Source organism: Peromyscus maniculatus, chromosome 2, assembly GCF_049852395.1.
Source record: "Peromyscus maniculatus bairdii isolate BWxNUB_F1_BW_parent chromosome 2, HU_Pman_BW_mat_3.1, whole genome shotgun sequence".
NCBI lineage: Eukaryota > Metazoa > Chordata > Mammalia > Rodentia > Cricetidae > Peromyscus > Peromyscus maniculatus.
Window position 1 is genome coordinate 12,430,747 of NC_134853.1, and position 13,192 is coordinate 12,443,938.

At 38.5% G+C, this 13,192-nt stretch overlaps 1 long non-coding RNA gene across 1 annotated transcript in view; it reads right to left on the reverse strand.

The window, feature by feature from the left end:
- Window positions 1–13,192, reverse strand: part of LOC121827137 (uncharacterized) — an 80,953-nt gene that overhangs the window by 7,879 nt on the left and 59,882 nt on the right. Inside the window, exons 2-3 of the long non-coding RNA XR_006069231.2 lie at window positions 6,626–6,688; window positions 1,952–2,121 (exon numbers count right to left, since the gene is read on the reverse strand). This is a non-coding gene — a long non-coding RNA (uncharacterized LOC121827137). The remainder of the gene's footprint in view (window positions 1–1,951; window positions 2,122–6,625; window positions 6,689–13,192) is intronic.

The following is a 13,192-nucleotide window of genomic DNA, read 5'->3' on the forward strand; positions in this document are numbered from 1 at the left end:
TTTTCCAACAAGGCCCTCTAATGGTTTTCTGCTTGCTTAGCTTTAATACCTTGAGACATCAGTGACATGCAAGATCATCAAGAGAAGTGACTGTCTTTCTGAACCCCGTACCCATAGGAGAGTGCATACACTCTGAAAACTCTTCATGTCTTTCACAGAACACCCTTCAAGGCTGGTGAGGTTATGGAATATAGGCCTTTTTTTTTTTTAACCAGCCTGGCTCACATACTGAGTGTTGCTAGTTGGAGCCCTTCCTTCTGAGTTGATTCTCAGATCCATCTGCGTGGGAGTTCCCTAAACATGGGACCTCAAGTATTGTTTACAACCTCTGTGAATATTCAGTTAGATGTTGAGAGCAGAAATCTTTATGCATGAGAAACACTTCCCTCCAAACCTGCTCCATTCTCCAGTTCAGAAGCTCAGACTCCCACTCATACCCTCCACTTGAAGACAGCATTTGGAGCAAGAAATCCTAACCTGACAGAAATCCCATTGTATCTCCTCCAGAAATGTCTAAGCTGACCATCATCCATTCAGTGTGGAATTTTCTATAAGAATGGAATATTGTCTGATCACCCAAGATTTTGAGTGGCTCAAAACTCTGGAAAGACTTAAGTCTCTTGTGGACTCCTGAAGAGTTGATATTCTACAAAAACAACAAGAGCAAACTCTTTAATTATATTTAAAATATCTGCAAAATAGCAGCCTTGGATATTTAGAGTAACACTAGACCTATGGACAAAATAGTATGTGAGAGTATATTTCAGAATGCTGTTATATCTACTGCTACTATTTTACAATAAAATGATAATTATGTTTGTTTGTGATGCAATCAAGTGATATAGATATGGGTTTTGTCATCACATAATTTTGCTACAAGTGAACCTTGAACAAACAATTTTGAAGTAAATAGAATATAGTCTATTGTTGAATATTAATAATTTTTAAGTTTGTTACATTTATTATTTTAGAAAAGAACGTGCCATGGCATGTGTGTGGAGTAGGTTATCTTACCATGTGAGACTTGGGGGTCAGACTCTTTTTTGTCTGGTTTAGTGATTAGTGTCTTTACCCTCTAAGCCAACTGTTCCCAACCTTCCTAATGTTGAGACCATTCAATGCCATTCCTTACATTATGATGACCCCAATCATGAAATCATTTCATTGCTACTTCACAACTGCAATTTGTACTATTATGAATTATAATGTAAATATCTGATAACACAGGATACCCAATATGTGACCCCCAAGGGGTGTGACCCACAGGTTGAGAACCACTGCTCTGAGCCATCTCATGAGCCTAAGTAAATGTTTTCAAACACCAAGTGTGCAACAAGGGAAATAAAGTTAATGTCTGTTAATAACAACCTTATACTTTATTTAAAGCATAAATGCAAAGATGAAGTAGTTTTAGTTTCAACTAAAGAATCTAGTTGAGTAAGGTATGGTAGCACAGGCCTTTAATCCCTGCACTCAGGAGACAGAGACAGGTCTCTGTGAGTTCAATATCAGCCTGATATACATGGTGAGTTCCAGGCCAACTGGGGCTATATGGGGAGACCCTATCTCACAAAATAGATACATTTATTTAAAATAAATAAAAAACTAACTTGACCTTCAAATAGATAAAGTGCTCATGGGTGAGCAAGGGAATCACTGGCAATTCCTCCTGTCTCTCTCATCACCCCATTCAATCCAATCACCATTTCAGACAGGGATAGAATGCAGTCTGAGTGTTGAACAACAGAGTCTGAAAGCGACAGTTTCCTTTCTCAGGGATTACATTATAATTAATAATAAGGCTCAAAGGGGAAGAACACATTTTCTAAATGTCCTGTGTTTTATTTTTGTACTTTTGTCTTTGAGAGGGTTTGCTGTTATTTTAGGATTTCACCCTGAGAGTTGTTTGCTCACAGAATGCACAGGAAGATGAATATCATGAACCAAATACCTTGTGTCACCAGCGCTTCCACCAATCCATCAATCCCCATCAGTGAAAAACTTGTGATTCACACCGTAACCTCAAGACTTGACATCACTGCTGTCCGTGGTTTTAGCACTAGTGCAGACCGAAGTTATATTCCTCACTTCCGGGCCCAGGTTGCAGTTTAGATGCGATGCCTAGTAAGAAAAGTTTTATTGTGTTTATGTTTTGTTGTCAAAGGTAGTGATAATACTCCCCTCTACAGAACTTTAGTTTCAAAATGGAGCCTGAGAACAAGCTACAGGCCACACCTAAGGTCAGGGTCTCTTTGTCAAAATACATGACCCATTGCCTCCCAGAGTCAGCGGACAACACACAAGTCCAGCCAAGGGTCTTCTGCTTTGAGGCCAAGTGAAGAGCATCATTTATTTAACTAATTCAAATCATTTCTTAAAAGTCTAAATTTATGAAGTGCCTATGAAATCCCGGGAGCTAAAGTGACCACTAGAGGAAAGACACAAAAAGCCGGGGGCAAACAAGGACCACGGGATGTGAAAGGAAGGAGATGCTAGGAATGGAAAGGTTTAAGCCAGGAGAGGAAAAAGGAGAGGGATCAGGAAGGGTTAATAGTGTCTTCTAGAGATGAGAAGGCCATGGCACTCATAAACTCACTGCAGATGTGGTGATCTGCTCCAGACCTGCACAAAGACCGGATCTGTCGCCGTTTCATCATGTGTTAGGGAGGGACTGGTGAAACCCCCGCCTCCCACTGACTGGTAAATGAGAACTGGAGGAGAGAATGTCATCTTCTTCTGTGATGTAGCCGCTCCTACGCTGTCCACCTTCTAGAAATTAACCGGCCACTCATCCTTGTGCCAGCAACCATAATTAAACTCAGTGGATGGAAAAACAATGACACCGAGTAGAACCGAGCTTGTTGGGAAAACAGTTTCCATGGGAAAGAATATGAATGAGAATGAGAAAGGGTGACAGGGTAAGCGTGTGAAAACGTGCCAAACTCAGGAAATACATGTGTGAAACTGTCAAAAATAAAAGCAAATCAGCAAAGAGCTTCAAAATTAGGAAGACACACTAGCTTAGAGCCAACATTCAAAATGTAAATTAGGGTTCCTAAATACTTCTAATGAGGGGGCATATGTGTTAAAATATACTTCCCCCAGAACTGTGTTTTAGATCATTTAAAAGAGGGTGTCTATTAAGCCCTAGATCAAACGAAAAACTTAGCATCCACTACTGGTGTTCCTGTAGCAGCAACCTCCTCCCTTTTTATGCATAAAGGTGAAAATGGACTCAATGTGTTCATTAAGAAGTGGGAAACAAATACACCTTTACCTTAGGCAGCTGAAACTAATGTGCACATCATTATTACAGAAGGTTTTCAAATGAATGATATTTCAAGAATCAGAGCAATCTTAACTATGGTCCTCTTCTTCTCACTAATTTAATACACATATCCATCACTACAGTTCATTTATACCCGTGTATTATAACTATTGAGCCTCAAGTCTTTCATGGATTCAAAAGTTGCCATTAATCTTATTAAACTGATTTGTAAGAATTCATTCCTGAACTTTGGAATGGTGTCAGACTTTCAGAGAAACTGAAACAATGAGAACATGTCTATAAATATATGTGTCCACCAAAAACCTAAAGGAAATATACATACTATTACATATACATACTGCTTCACATGAGCTAAATGTAAAGGAAGATCTTCTTCTGGTAGCATAATCATTCTAAGCCAAGTAAGTCTTTACATTTCATTTACATTTTTTTTTCTTTTTTGACTACGGTAAAACTTTATATTAAAAAGCAAAGGAAGGCCGGGCGGTGGTGGCGCACGCCTTTAATCCCAGCACTTGGGAGGCAGAGCCAGGCGGATCTCTGTGAGTTCGAGGCCAGCCTGGGCTACCAAGTGAGCTCCAGGAAAGGCGCAAAGCTACGCAGAGAAACCCTGTCTCGAAAAACCAAAAAAAAAAAAAAAAAAAAAAAAAAAAAAAAAAAAAGCAAAGGAAGAAGCGTTACTGAATCTTGTGTGTGCTACTAACTTCCTGATGCTACCCACCCACCAGCAGTTCCAGCCATGTTCTTAACCCCTGACCCTTGACCCTACATGTGCTCACTGCTTGAGAGCAGTCCTTGAGATCAGACACTGATGCTGAGGATTGTCGGGCTTCTGCTGGCACTATGGCTAAGGCTTCTCATTCCAGGGAGATTGAACGGCGCTCATTCCAGATGTTTCCCCTTTTGGCTGCAAACTCTGTGGGAAAGGATCCGCATCCGAGTTTCATTCTCATTAGCAGCCCTACTTTTGTTTGTCTTCAAATGAGGCACTGTTTAGTTTGTGGAGTCCTAAATTTTATGACAAATCCTATCTCTAGCTCCTTTACCATGAGCAACTGTAGAGTACAGTGAGGAAGTGGGAGGGAAATAGGAGTGGGGAAATGGAAAAATCAATTTTATCTCCTACAATCACAGGAAATAAACCCTGGGTTATCCTGATTTATCACATTGGTTCTGACTCATCAAATGGAAGATGTTTTATCACTCCAGCTTATTCATAAAACATCATGTATTACAGTCTATGGAAAACTGGAGGTATTGGGTGAGTCACTGAGCTCTTCATCAAAGTTCATTTAGAAAAAGACATTATCCTTTCTTCCTCTATAGAATATGAGAGACTTAGAGAAGAAAAATAAACTCTATGACTTTCTCAGTATTAGTCACAATGCACCTCTTTGCTGTGTGAGGGGCAGCTGTTTTGTCCCAAAATAGAAGCCAATGTTCTAAGAACTAAATGACTTCAATAATGTCCCAGAAATTGAACCACAGAAAGAGATCATGGTCTTTCGGTTACCTGTCCTAGACACAGCCCAGTGGAACATACTGCTCTCATAAAGATGTGTAACTGATAACAGGCCACTGACTGCTCTTTCCCGCAAGCAATAATAAACTATATGCTTCTCTATGTGCAGAAAGCTTTTTCTTGTCCTCTTGTTTTAGGATGGCATGTATGAATAAACCGTGACACTTTGGTGTTCAAAGAAACCTTCCCAAAATGGGAAAAGAACCACCAAACTTAGCATTTGCTTTTGAGTACAGACAGATGAAGCAGGGCTTTAAACTACTTAGAAACTGCATCCCAAATGTAAGAAATGATGTTTGTCCCCAAACAAAGTCATATGATAAACACATGTGCTTGTAAAACAGCCCACTCCAAACCACTCACTGAAGTGAAAAGTGAGTTGAAGATGTATTTTATTTGATGAGCCATGTACAAATCTTAGTGTATGTTCACAACCTCGTTAAATATATGGCAGCCCCTTTGGAACAAACCAAACACGGTCTCAAACTTCCTCAGCCTATTTTGGGAAAAAGAACTACTGGGCAATCTGAGCTCCAGGCCACAGGCCAACCACAGGAGCCACAAGCATGGCTGGTTGGATAAATTTAGACACCAAGAGTGCCGTTGTTGGATGTTCCTTAGGAGTCTAGAGGTAGAGCAAAGAGCAATCACTTGGGGGTGTTGCCCTGTTTGTTCATTTATGGCACATTTTAAAAGGTGAAGCTACAGAGCTGCAGCTGCTTCTAAGTCTACACCCTACGCTCACCTATGCGTGAGGACCATTAATAAAAATCTCAGCTGGCGAGGTAAAACCAACAAAGTTCAGCTCTGCCAATACCCACATGAAAAGTTATGTATTCTCAGTAGCATAATAATTCTTGACCTGTGCCATCAATGTCCTAGCATCTTATAGTGTCTCAGAACAGATTTCCTCCAACTAGCTTGTGAGAGTCTCTGCGGGTAAATGGATGTGTCCTTGGGGACTCAGGTCATCTCATAATTTTTTCAAAGTTAGATTTTCATTGCTCTGATAACCTTTGAAAACTTAATACAGAATATTCTGGATCATCGGCAGGATCCCAAACTGCCATTTGATTTGTGCTTACAAACAAATTGATGCCACATGGTATTTCTAGAGGGAAAAAGAAATGGCTTTAATATATAAACCATGTACTTACCCCCAAATGAAGGCCAAATGCTGTCATGATTTACTGTACAAAAGAAGTTTTCACAGCAGTTCCCAAAGGGCAAATTGGGGTGAACTGAATCATCACATAGCTCTGAATAAAGCACACCCAGCAGCCCCTGCCTTCCAGAAGGCAGCAAAGGCAGTTCTTTGTGCCAGGGTACCAGTTTCCACTCTCACAACACACGGTGTAGAGGGATGCTCGGCAGGATCAGGAGCTGCTCATGGATGTTTTCTAGGGTCATAGGAAAAATTTAATCTCTAAGCAGGTACCAGATTATGAAATCAAAAGACTGGACAGAAACAGTTGAAACAAAAGACTACTAACAGAGGCTTTGTAGTGGAAATTAGATCTCTTGATTTGAAACCCAATATGCCGCTATTATAGATGTCTGTGCCCTCTCAGAAAGCAGATCACCTATTCTGAAATGGCGGGTTTGAGCTCCTGCTGTACAAAGGTGGGAGAAAGGTTTTAAAGAGGGTGACACATCACAAAGAAAGTAGCACACACCTAAAGAGATAGCTTCTGTGCAATCTGGGACGTGGGGAAGAGCACATTCCTGGACTCATAGGAAAGAAAATCTAAACATTCCTAAAATGAAGTAAGCTGATGTATAGGTAGACAATACAAGTGAGTCACAGATCTTACCTGAAGAGAAGGGAGTTTAGATGGATAACCACAGTGGAGACAGGACCCTGATGCGAGCTCATGCTGAAAGCAGAGAACACATAGAGTTAGTCGTAACTGTGTAATACATGCTAAACACCCACACACAGCATGAGCTATGTTAACTTAAATGATTGAGGTTCATGCTTCCCAATTCATTCTCCTGTCAGGAAGTCACAAAGTACACTGGCAATGTCTTTGCAGACAAATATGGAGAAATTATTTTTAACTGAAAGTGTACATTATTGTGCCTTTTAAAGGGGGAAAGAGTGATGTCCTACAAATCACCTCAAGAATCACAAGAGTTCAAGACGAAAGGCTAAGATGGCCTGAGCAGTAAAGTGCTGCTTTAGAAGCACAAGGACCTAATTTCAGATCCCCAGCACTCACATAAAAGGCCTGGTGTGGTGGCATATGCTTATAATCCCAGAGCTGAGGCATCAGAGACAGAGGGATTTGGGGGGCTTGCTATCCTGCCCCACAGCCAAATTGGTGAACTCTAAGTGAGAGACTTTGTCTCAAAAATATAAGTTGAGAAAAGATTGGAGAAAATATTTTATGTCAACCTCTAGCTTTGATACACATGAACAAACTACACACACACACACACACACACACACACACACACACACACACACACAACTGAACCTTTGACAGATATGTGGCTTTGTTAGCCATTGACAGAGCCCAAGGTCCTGGAGTTATTAATAAGAAACCACATGTACAGATGCTATTTCCACTGAAGAGAAATTTATACATAATCAGGGATATATCATCTGCTTTGGATGTTTGAGATCTGTGTCATAAGCCAGCCTGGGAAGCTGGGTCTGGACAGTCCAACACCCCCCAGGACATGTATAGCTTTCAGCTGCAAACCTGAAAATTAGGAAAGTAGGTTTCAGCTCAAAACTGAAATATTGCAAGCTTCAAAGTGAATTCTACATGATGGAATCTTGAGTGGAATTGCTTTAAGAATGTGTTGAAGTTCAATAGCTAAGTGTATGATCTCAGATTCAATCAATTAGAACTGTGAAATGGTTTGTAACTTTACCCGAGCCCCACCCTTACTCAAGATTCCATTATGATTTAGACACAGAGAGTCTTGTAATAGCAAAAGAAGATGATGAATGTATAACATAAAAAGATCAGTCTTAGCTGCAGTTTATGTTCAGCTGGGAGAAAGTTCTGTATTCTGGAAAGTTAGTTAAGCCAAGTTCTAGACTTTCAGAATGTTCTGCTTTATTGATGCACAGTTCTGCAGGGTCATTTGCTTCCTTGTCATGGACTTTGTGCTTAGGACATCGCTTCTGTGTCTCCCTTACTTTGTAATGTATCTGCAGGTTTCAGGGAAAAATGGATAATAGCATATTTATTCATGGATATAATTTTTCTTTCCTTTTTCATTCTTAAACTCTTATAACTTTATTTCCCTGGGTAGGGATAGAAGCCAGGCAGAAATTACTTAAAGAAAAAAAATGACATTAAGAGTTCAATTTGAGTGTCAAAAGCAGAAGAAACTTGGCATTATAAAAGGATCATGAATTCATAGCTGATATTATCTATGGTATTTTAACTCAATGTACACTTGAAAATTACTAGAAATTCATTTTTAATCTGAAATAAATATGCAATTTAATATAAAGTATTTAAAATAAAATTAAACATTATCCATTAGGTTTGTTTCATTTTTGTTATATTTCATTCATCTTACCTCTTACTTGAAACCTCATTCCATAAGCATGTTTTATTAATGACCTATTAATAAGCTTTCACTTAAAACATGACTGATTAAAAAGTAGACCTAATTTTAAATAAGTGTTCTGAAAATGTTCATTTATTGAATTCATTGAGGTTTAAGCTCTCATTTGTATAGCTAGAGGGTGAATTACAGATGTGCATGCTTGTTTTATCATTATAATGAAAGCAGAACTCTTATGTACAACATGAATTAAAATTCTGTTCTGACCCATATAACTGCAGCCTCTCCCCCAAATAAATTATTTTTAAACCTTTATATTAAATTTACTATATATGTGCATGATAATGAAAGTATCTATCTTTAGTATAACATAATCAAGGTTAAGAGAAAGCAAAAATTAAGTTCAGACTTTTTAATACTGCAGGGTACATTTTTAGTACTCTACAGAGAGAATTAGTCACACAACTCCCATTAACTTTAATGGAACCTGTATGGGCAAACAGTATGCTAAAATTCCTAGGAAGTTAATGTCAGTAGAGTTTACCAGCTCCCCTCTTTCCTCTTTGGACCTCTACTTTAGACTACTTTTACTTTCACATGGTCCACAGAGAAAACCAGCCAATAAAAATGATTAACATAAACATTTTCCATGTTTTATAAGCTCACATTTTCTATACATCCACCAAAAGGTTAAAAATCTGTGAACAATGCATGTAGATGTTTTTTAAAAATTCAATCAACAATAAAATTCAACTAAATGGCAGTTTAAATATGTAAATTTGTAAGCATTTTGTAAATATGAACATTGTGCATTATTACTTTCTAATGCACATTCATATTTTGTATTCTCATTTGAAATTAGTAACAAAGCCCAAGAGTTTAAAAATATTTTTAGGGGGCCAATGCCTAATCCATTAGGCTGGATAGCCCAGACCTATGATAAAACCAAACACAACTGTCAGAAATGATTCCTATATTCTATTATACTCATATACTCATCGGCCTAGCCCAATCATCACCAGAGAGGCTTCCTCTGGTAGTAGATGGGAACAAATGGAGACACCCACAGCCAAACATTAAGAAGAGTTCAGGGAATCCTGCTGAAGAGAGGGAGGAAGGATTGTAGGAGTCAGAGGGTTCAAGGACCCCAGGAGAACATGGCCACAGAATCAACTAAGCAGGAATCATAGGGGTTCACAGACACACTGAAGTGGCAATCACAAAGCCTCTCTGGGTCTGCAATAAGTCCTACATGCTGTGGTTGTGTAGCTTTGCGGTCTTGTGCGACTCCTAAAAGCAGGAGTTGTTGGTGTCTCTGACTCTTTTGCCTGTTCTTGGGACACTTCCTTGCCTGGATTGCCTTGTCCAGCCTTAACATGAGCGTTTATCCCTAGTATTGTTGTAACTTAACCTCTTGTTAATGGGGTAAAGATATAATCTGTTAACAGATTTAAAGCATTTACTATTTTCATTGACACATGGTTAGAAAAAGAATAATTAGTAAATATTCTTCTAATGACAACTTAACAAAGATGTTCCCAGCACAATAAATTTGGGGACAACACAGTAGCTCTTAGTTTTCTCTTCTCACATCCAAATAGACCTGTCTATTTTAGAACTTCTGGAAATTAACAATTTAAAAGATTGACATTATTCATAAAAAGAGTTGTCCATGTAAACTTCAGAGAATTTTTGTTTTCCCTTAGTTGGGCACCTAAACAACCAAAATTGAATTTAACAAATAACAGTCATGGTTTGATCACAATGTATGGTAGATACTAATAAAGTCACTAATAAAAATGGAGACATCAATAATTATGATAATTGTGTGTTAGACAAGTAATTTAAAAAACAAAGATTAGCTAAATTTAATTGGTACCTAAGACTTTTCTTTATTTGAAGAGCTGTGGAGATGGCTCATTGCTTTGATTCCAATTAAAGTCATTGTTTCACCAAGTTACACTTGGGTGGAATGCTTTATTTCCTGTCCTTGGTGTCCTGCCTTTAGTGAAAAAGTTCACACAACATCCTCCAATGATCTTTTCCAACTTTAGAAACTGTTTTAAAGTAATGAACAAAATGTGCTCTACCCCTGCCATCTTGGGTTTAGTCAATGCTGAGACTAAGGAGGGGGGGAAGGGAGAGAAGGGGAAATGGAAAGAAGAGAGGGAGGGAGGGAGGGAGCAAGGGAGGGAGGGAGGGAGGGAGGGAGAGAGGGAGGGAGGGAGGGAGGGAGAGAGGGAGGGAGGGAGGGAAAAAACAATTTCAGCTGAGGAAATAGCTTTTTGTGTCTCTCCTTGATCTACTAGATATCTATTTAACTGGAGGTTAAAAATAAAGAGATAACTATCCATGGGGATGACTTTCATCCATCTCAATGCTGCATCTCCTTTTAAAGGTATCCACACATTCATATAATATACCATTTGGAGGTTTCATGATATCTATATAATGAATTTGTCAGTTTTCAAAGATGTGCACTTTCATTAGTGTTCCTTAGTATCTTACTGTTCTGTTTTCCCTGGGTACTTTTCAAAATCCAAGTACTGAAACCTAACAGACCTGACCACAGTGATGGGGGCCTTCAGGTGGTGACTAGGCCACAGCAGATCCCTCCTGCCTGGGGTCATACATCCTTCTAAGGCCAGTTTGAAGTAGTCTGGACCTTTGCCTTCAGTTTTCTGCCATATGAATATATTGGGCTCCCTCCTACCTGAGGAGAGCACACAGCATGCAAGACTCTGTCTTGGAAGCAGAGTCTGGATCCTCGGTAAACAATAAAAGTCTCCATACATTGATCCCTGATTTCCCAGACTACAGAACTGTGAAAAAATCACTGCCTGTTCCTTATGTACTGCCCAGCCTGTGGTGTTTTGTTACAGCAGCCAGAATAAGTGGAATGCAGTAGTGATTTTTTGCAGTTTGGAACCTTTTTTAGATTTGTTCTCATTTCACAAAAGAAAATAATTATAGAAAAAAAATCCAAGACGAAGAGGGGGGGATTCAGACAAGGTTTATGGATGAGGAAGGATTATTCTCCACTGCAAAATGGATGTCGCTGCACAGTTATTTCTCATTCTCTGTGATTTTCCCCTGTAGAGAACAAAAGAGTCTGAAAGACAGGGTGGAGTGAGAATGTGGCTGCTTGTGATTCTATGAAATTACATTGACTGTCTTGTCTTCAATGTCAGACAGTGAAACTGTTTCCTCTAACCAGCTAAAGAGATGCTGGGTGCTTTTGTCTTTCATTTTTTCTGAATGCATAATTTATGTACAGCCCATTTATTACTAACCATGGAGTGTTGTACCTGGAAATCTGCCTTCAAAAGAGCAGAATATGAAAATCAAAATTCACATTTTCAGCTGGCAGTTATGACTCTTGCAAGTAAAAGGATTGCTTTATCTCTTTCTTTTTGAGGATATCAGATAAGCTCCAAGTAAACTCATCCAACTATTAAAAACAATATTTATAAAATTAAACATGGATTTTAAGTCTTTCAATTTGCCTGACTACTCATGAATCTCAGGGGAAATTTAGAAGAGAAAATACTTTAATAAAGCACCATTTCTGACTAGCCTGGTATGTGTTTCACTTGCCCAATACAATGATGCTTGATATTGCAATGATAACAAAATACATGATGGCTAATAATTACAAAGCAATTACTATCTGCAAGGCATTGTGCTGAACATTTTGTACAGTGCTATGCTATTTAATCTGTTCAACATGTAAGTAAAGTGCTATCACCATTTCATATTTACAATGAAGAGGGAATAAACATTTGCCAAATTGATAAAAAAAAAAAGAGTTAAGATTTTTAACTTAGTTGTCTGTCTCTTGATCTCTGTTCTGACTTATCAGAACTACCATTTTATACCTGTTAGGGTGGATAAAAAAATTATATTTAAACTAATTAAAATTTTTCCAGATTTAGCCACTCTATTATAAACCACTAAGAAAATTTGAAATAGACCATTGAAGTATAGGATAACAAAATATTAATCAATTGAGTGATTCAACACACACTAGGTACTATAAGCCTGTGCTTGTGCTAAAGAAGAATTCAGTTATTGTTTTAGTCATTTTTCAGAAATGGACCTGAACCCTTCTGTTTCCAGAGAGGTGGGTTTAGTTACTGAGTGCTACATAGCTTGCAAATGACAAAGCCAATTTTATCATTTCCAGGATAAAAATTAGAATCATATTCACTTATTTTACTATTTATGTATTTATTTCCAAGTGATTTGCACATAGTGAGTGGCCTGTCAGCTTTATATAGTGGTAAAAAGATATTGCTTAAGAAGACAGCTCATATTCTGCAATATCTCTTTCTTGAGTGTGGGTAGACCTGTGACTTGCTTATAACCACAGAACTGATGGGATGTACATGATAGTGTGCATATGATTTTGTCTTAATTTTGCTTGCTGCTGTCTATGGAGAAGGCAGTGATATCACAAGAGTTGTGTGGCAATGAACTTAGATGGCCTCTGTATTAGCCTTCAGCATTCTCCCTCAGACAGGCAGCAAGAAGATGAGGCCTTGTGTCTGAACAACACAAGAGCTGATTTACAGCAATTCCTAAGTGAATTCACAAATGGTTCCTGTCCAGGTTGAGCATTCAGAAGAAACCAGCCCTACATTCTTTCCTGATGCCTTTCAAAGATGCCTGATTCCCAGAAACTTTGGGTAATTAATGTTCGTTGGGTAGAGCCAATACATACACAATAATTTCTTACTCAACAGAAAACTAATAAATGTCCTTGGTCTTGATTTGGGGCAAGAATCTAGCACTGAATTTAATTATTATCAAGCTGAGTAATATTTGCTTAGCTAAAATTCAACAACTTT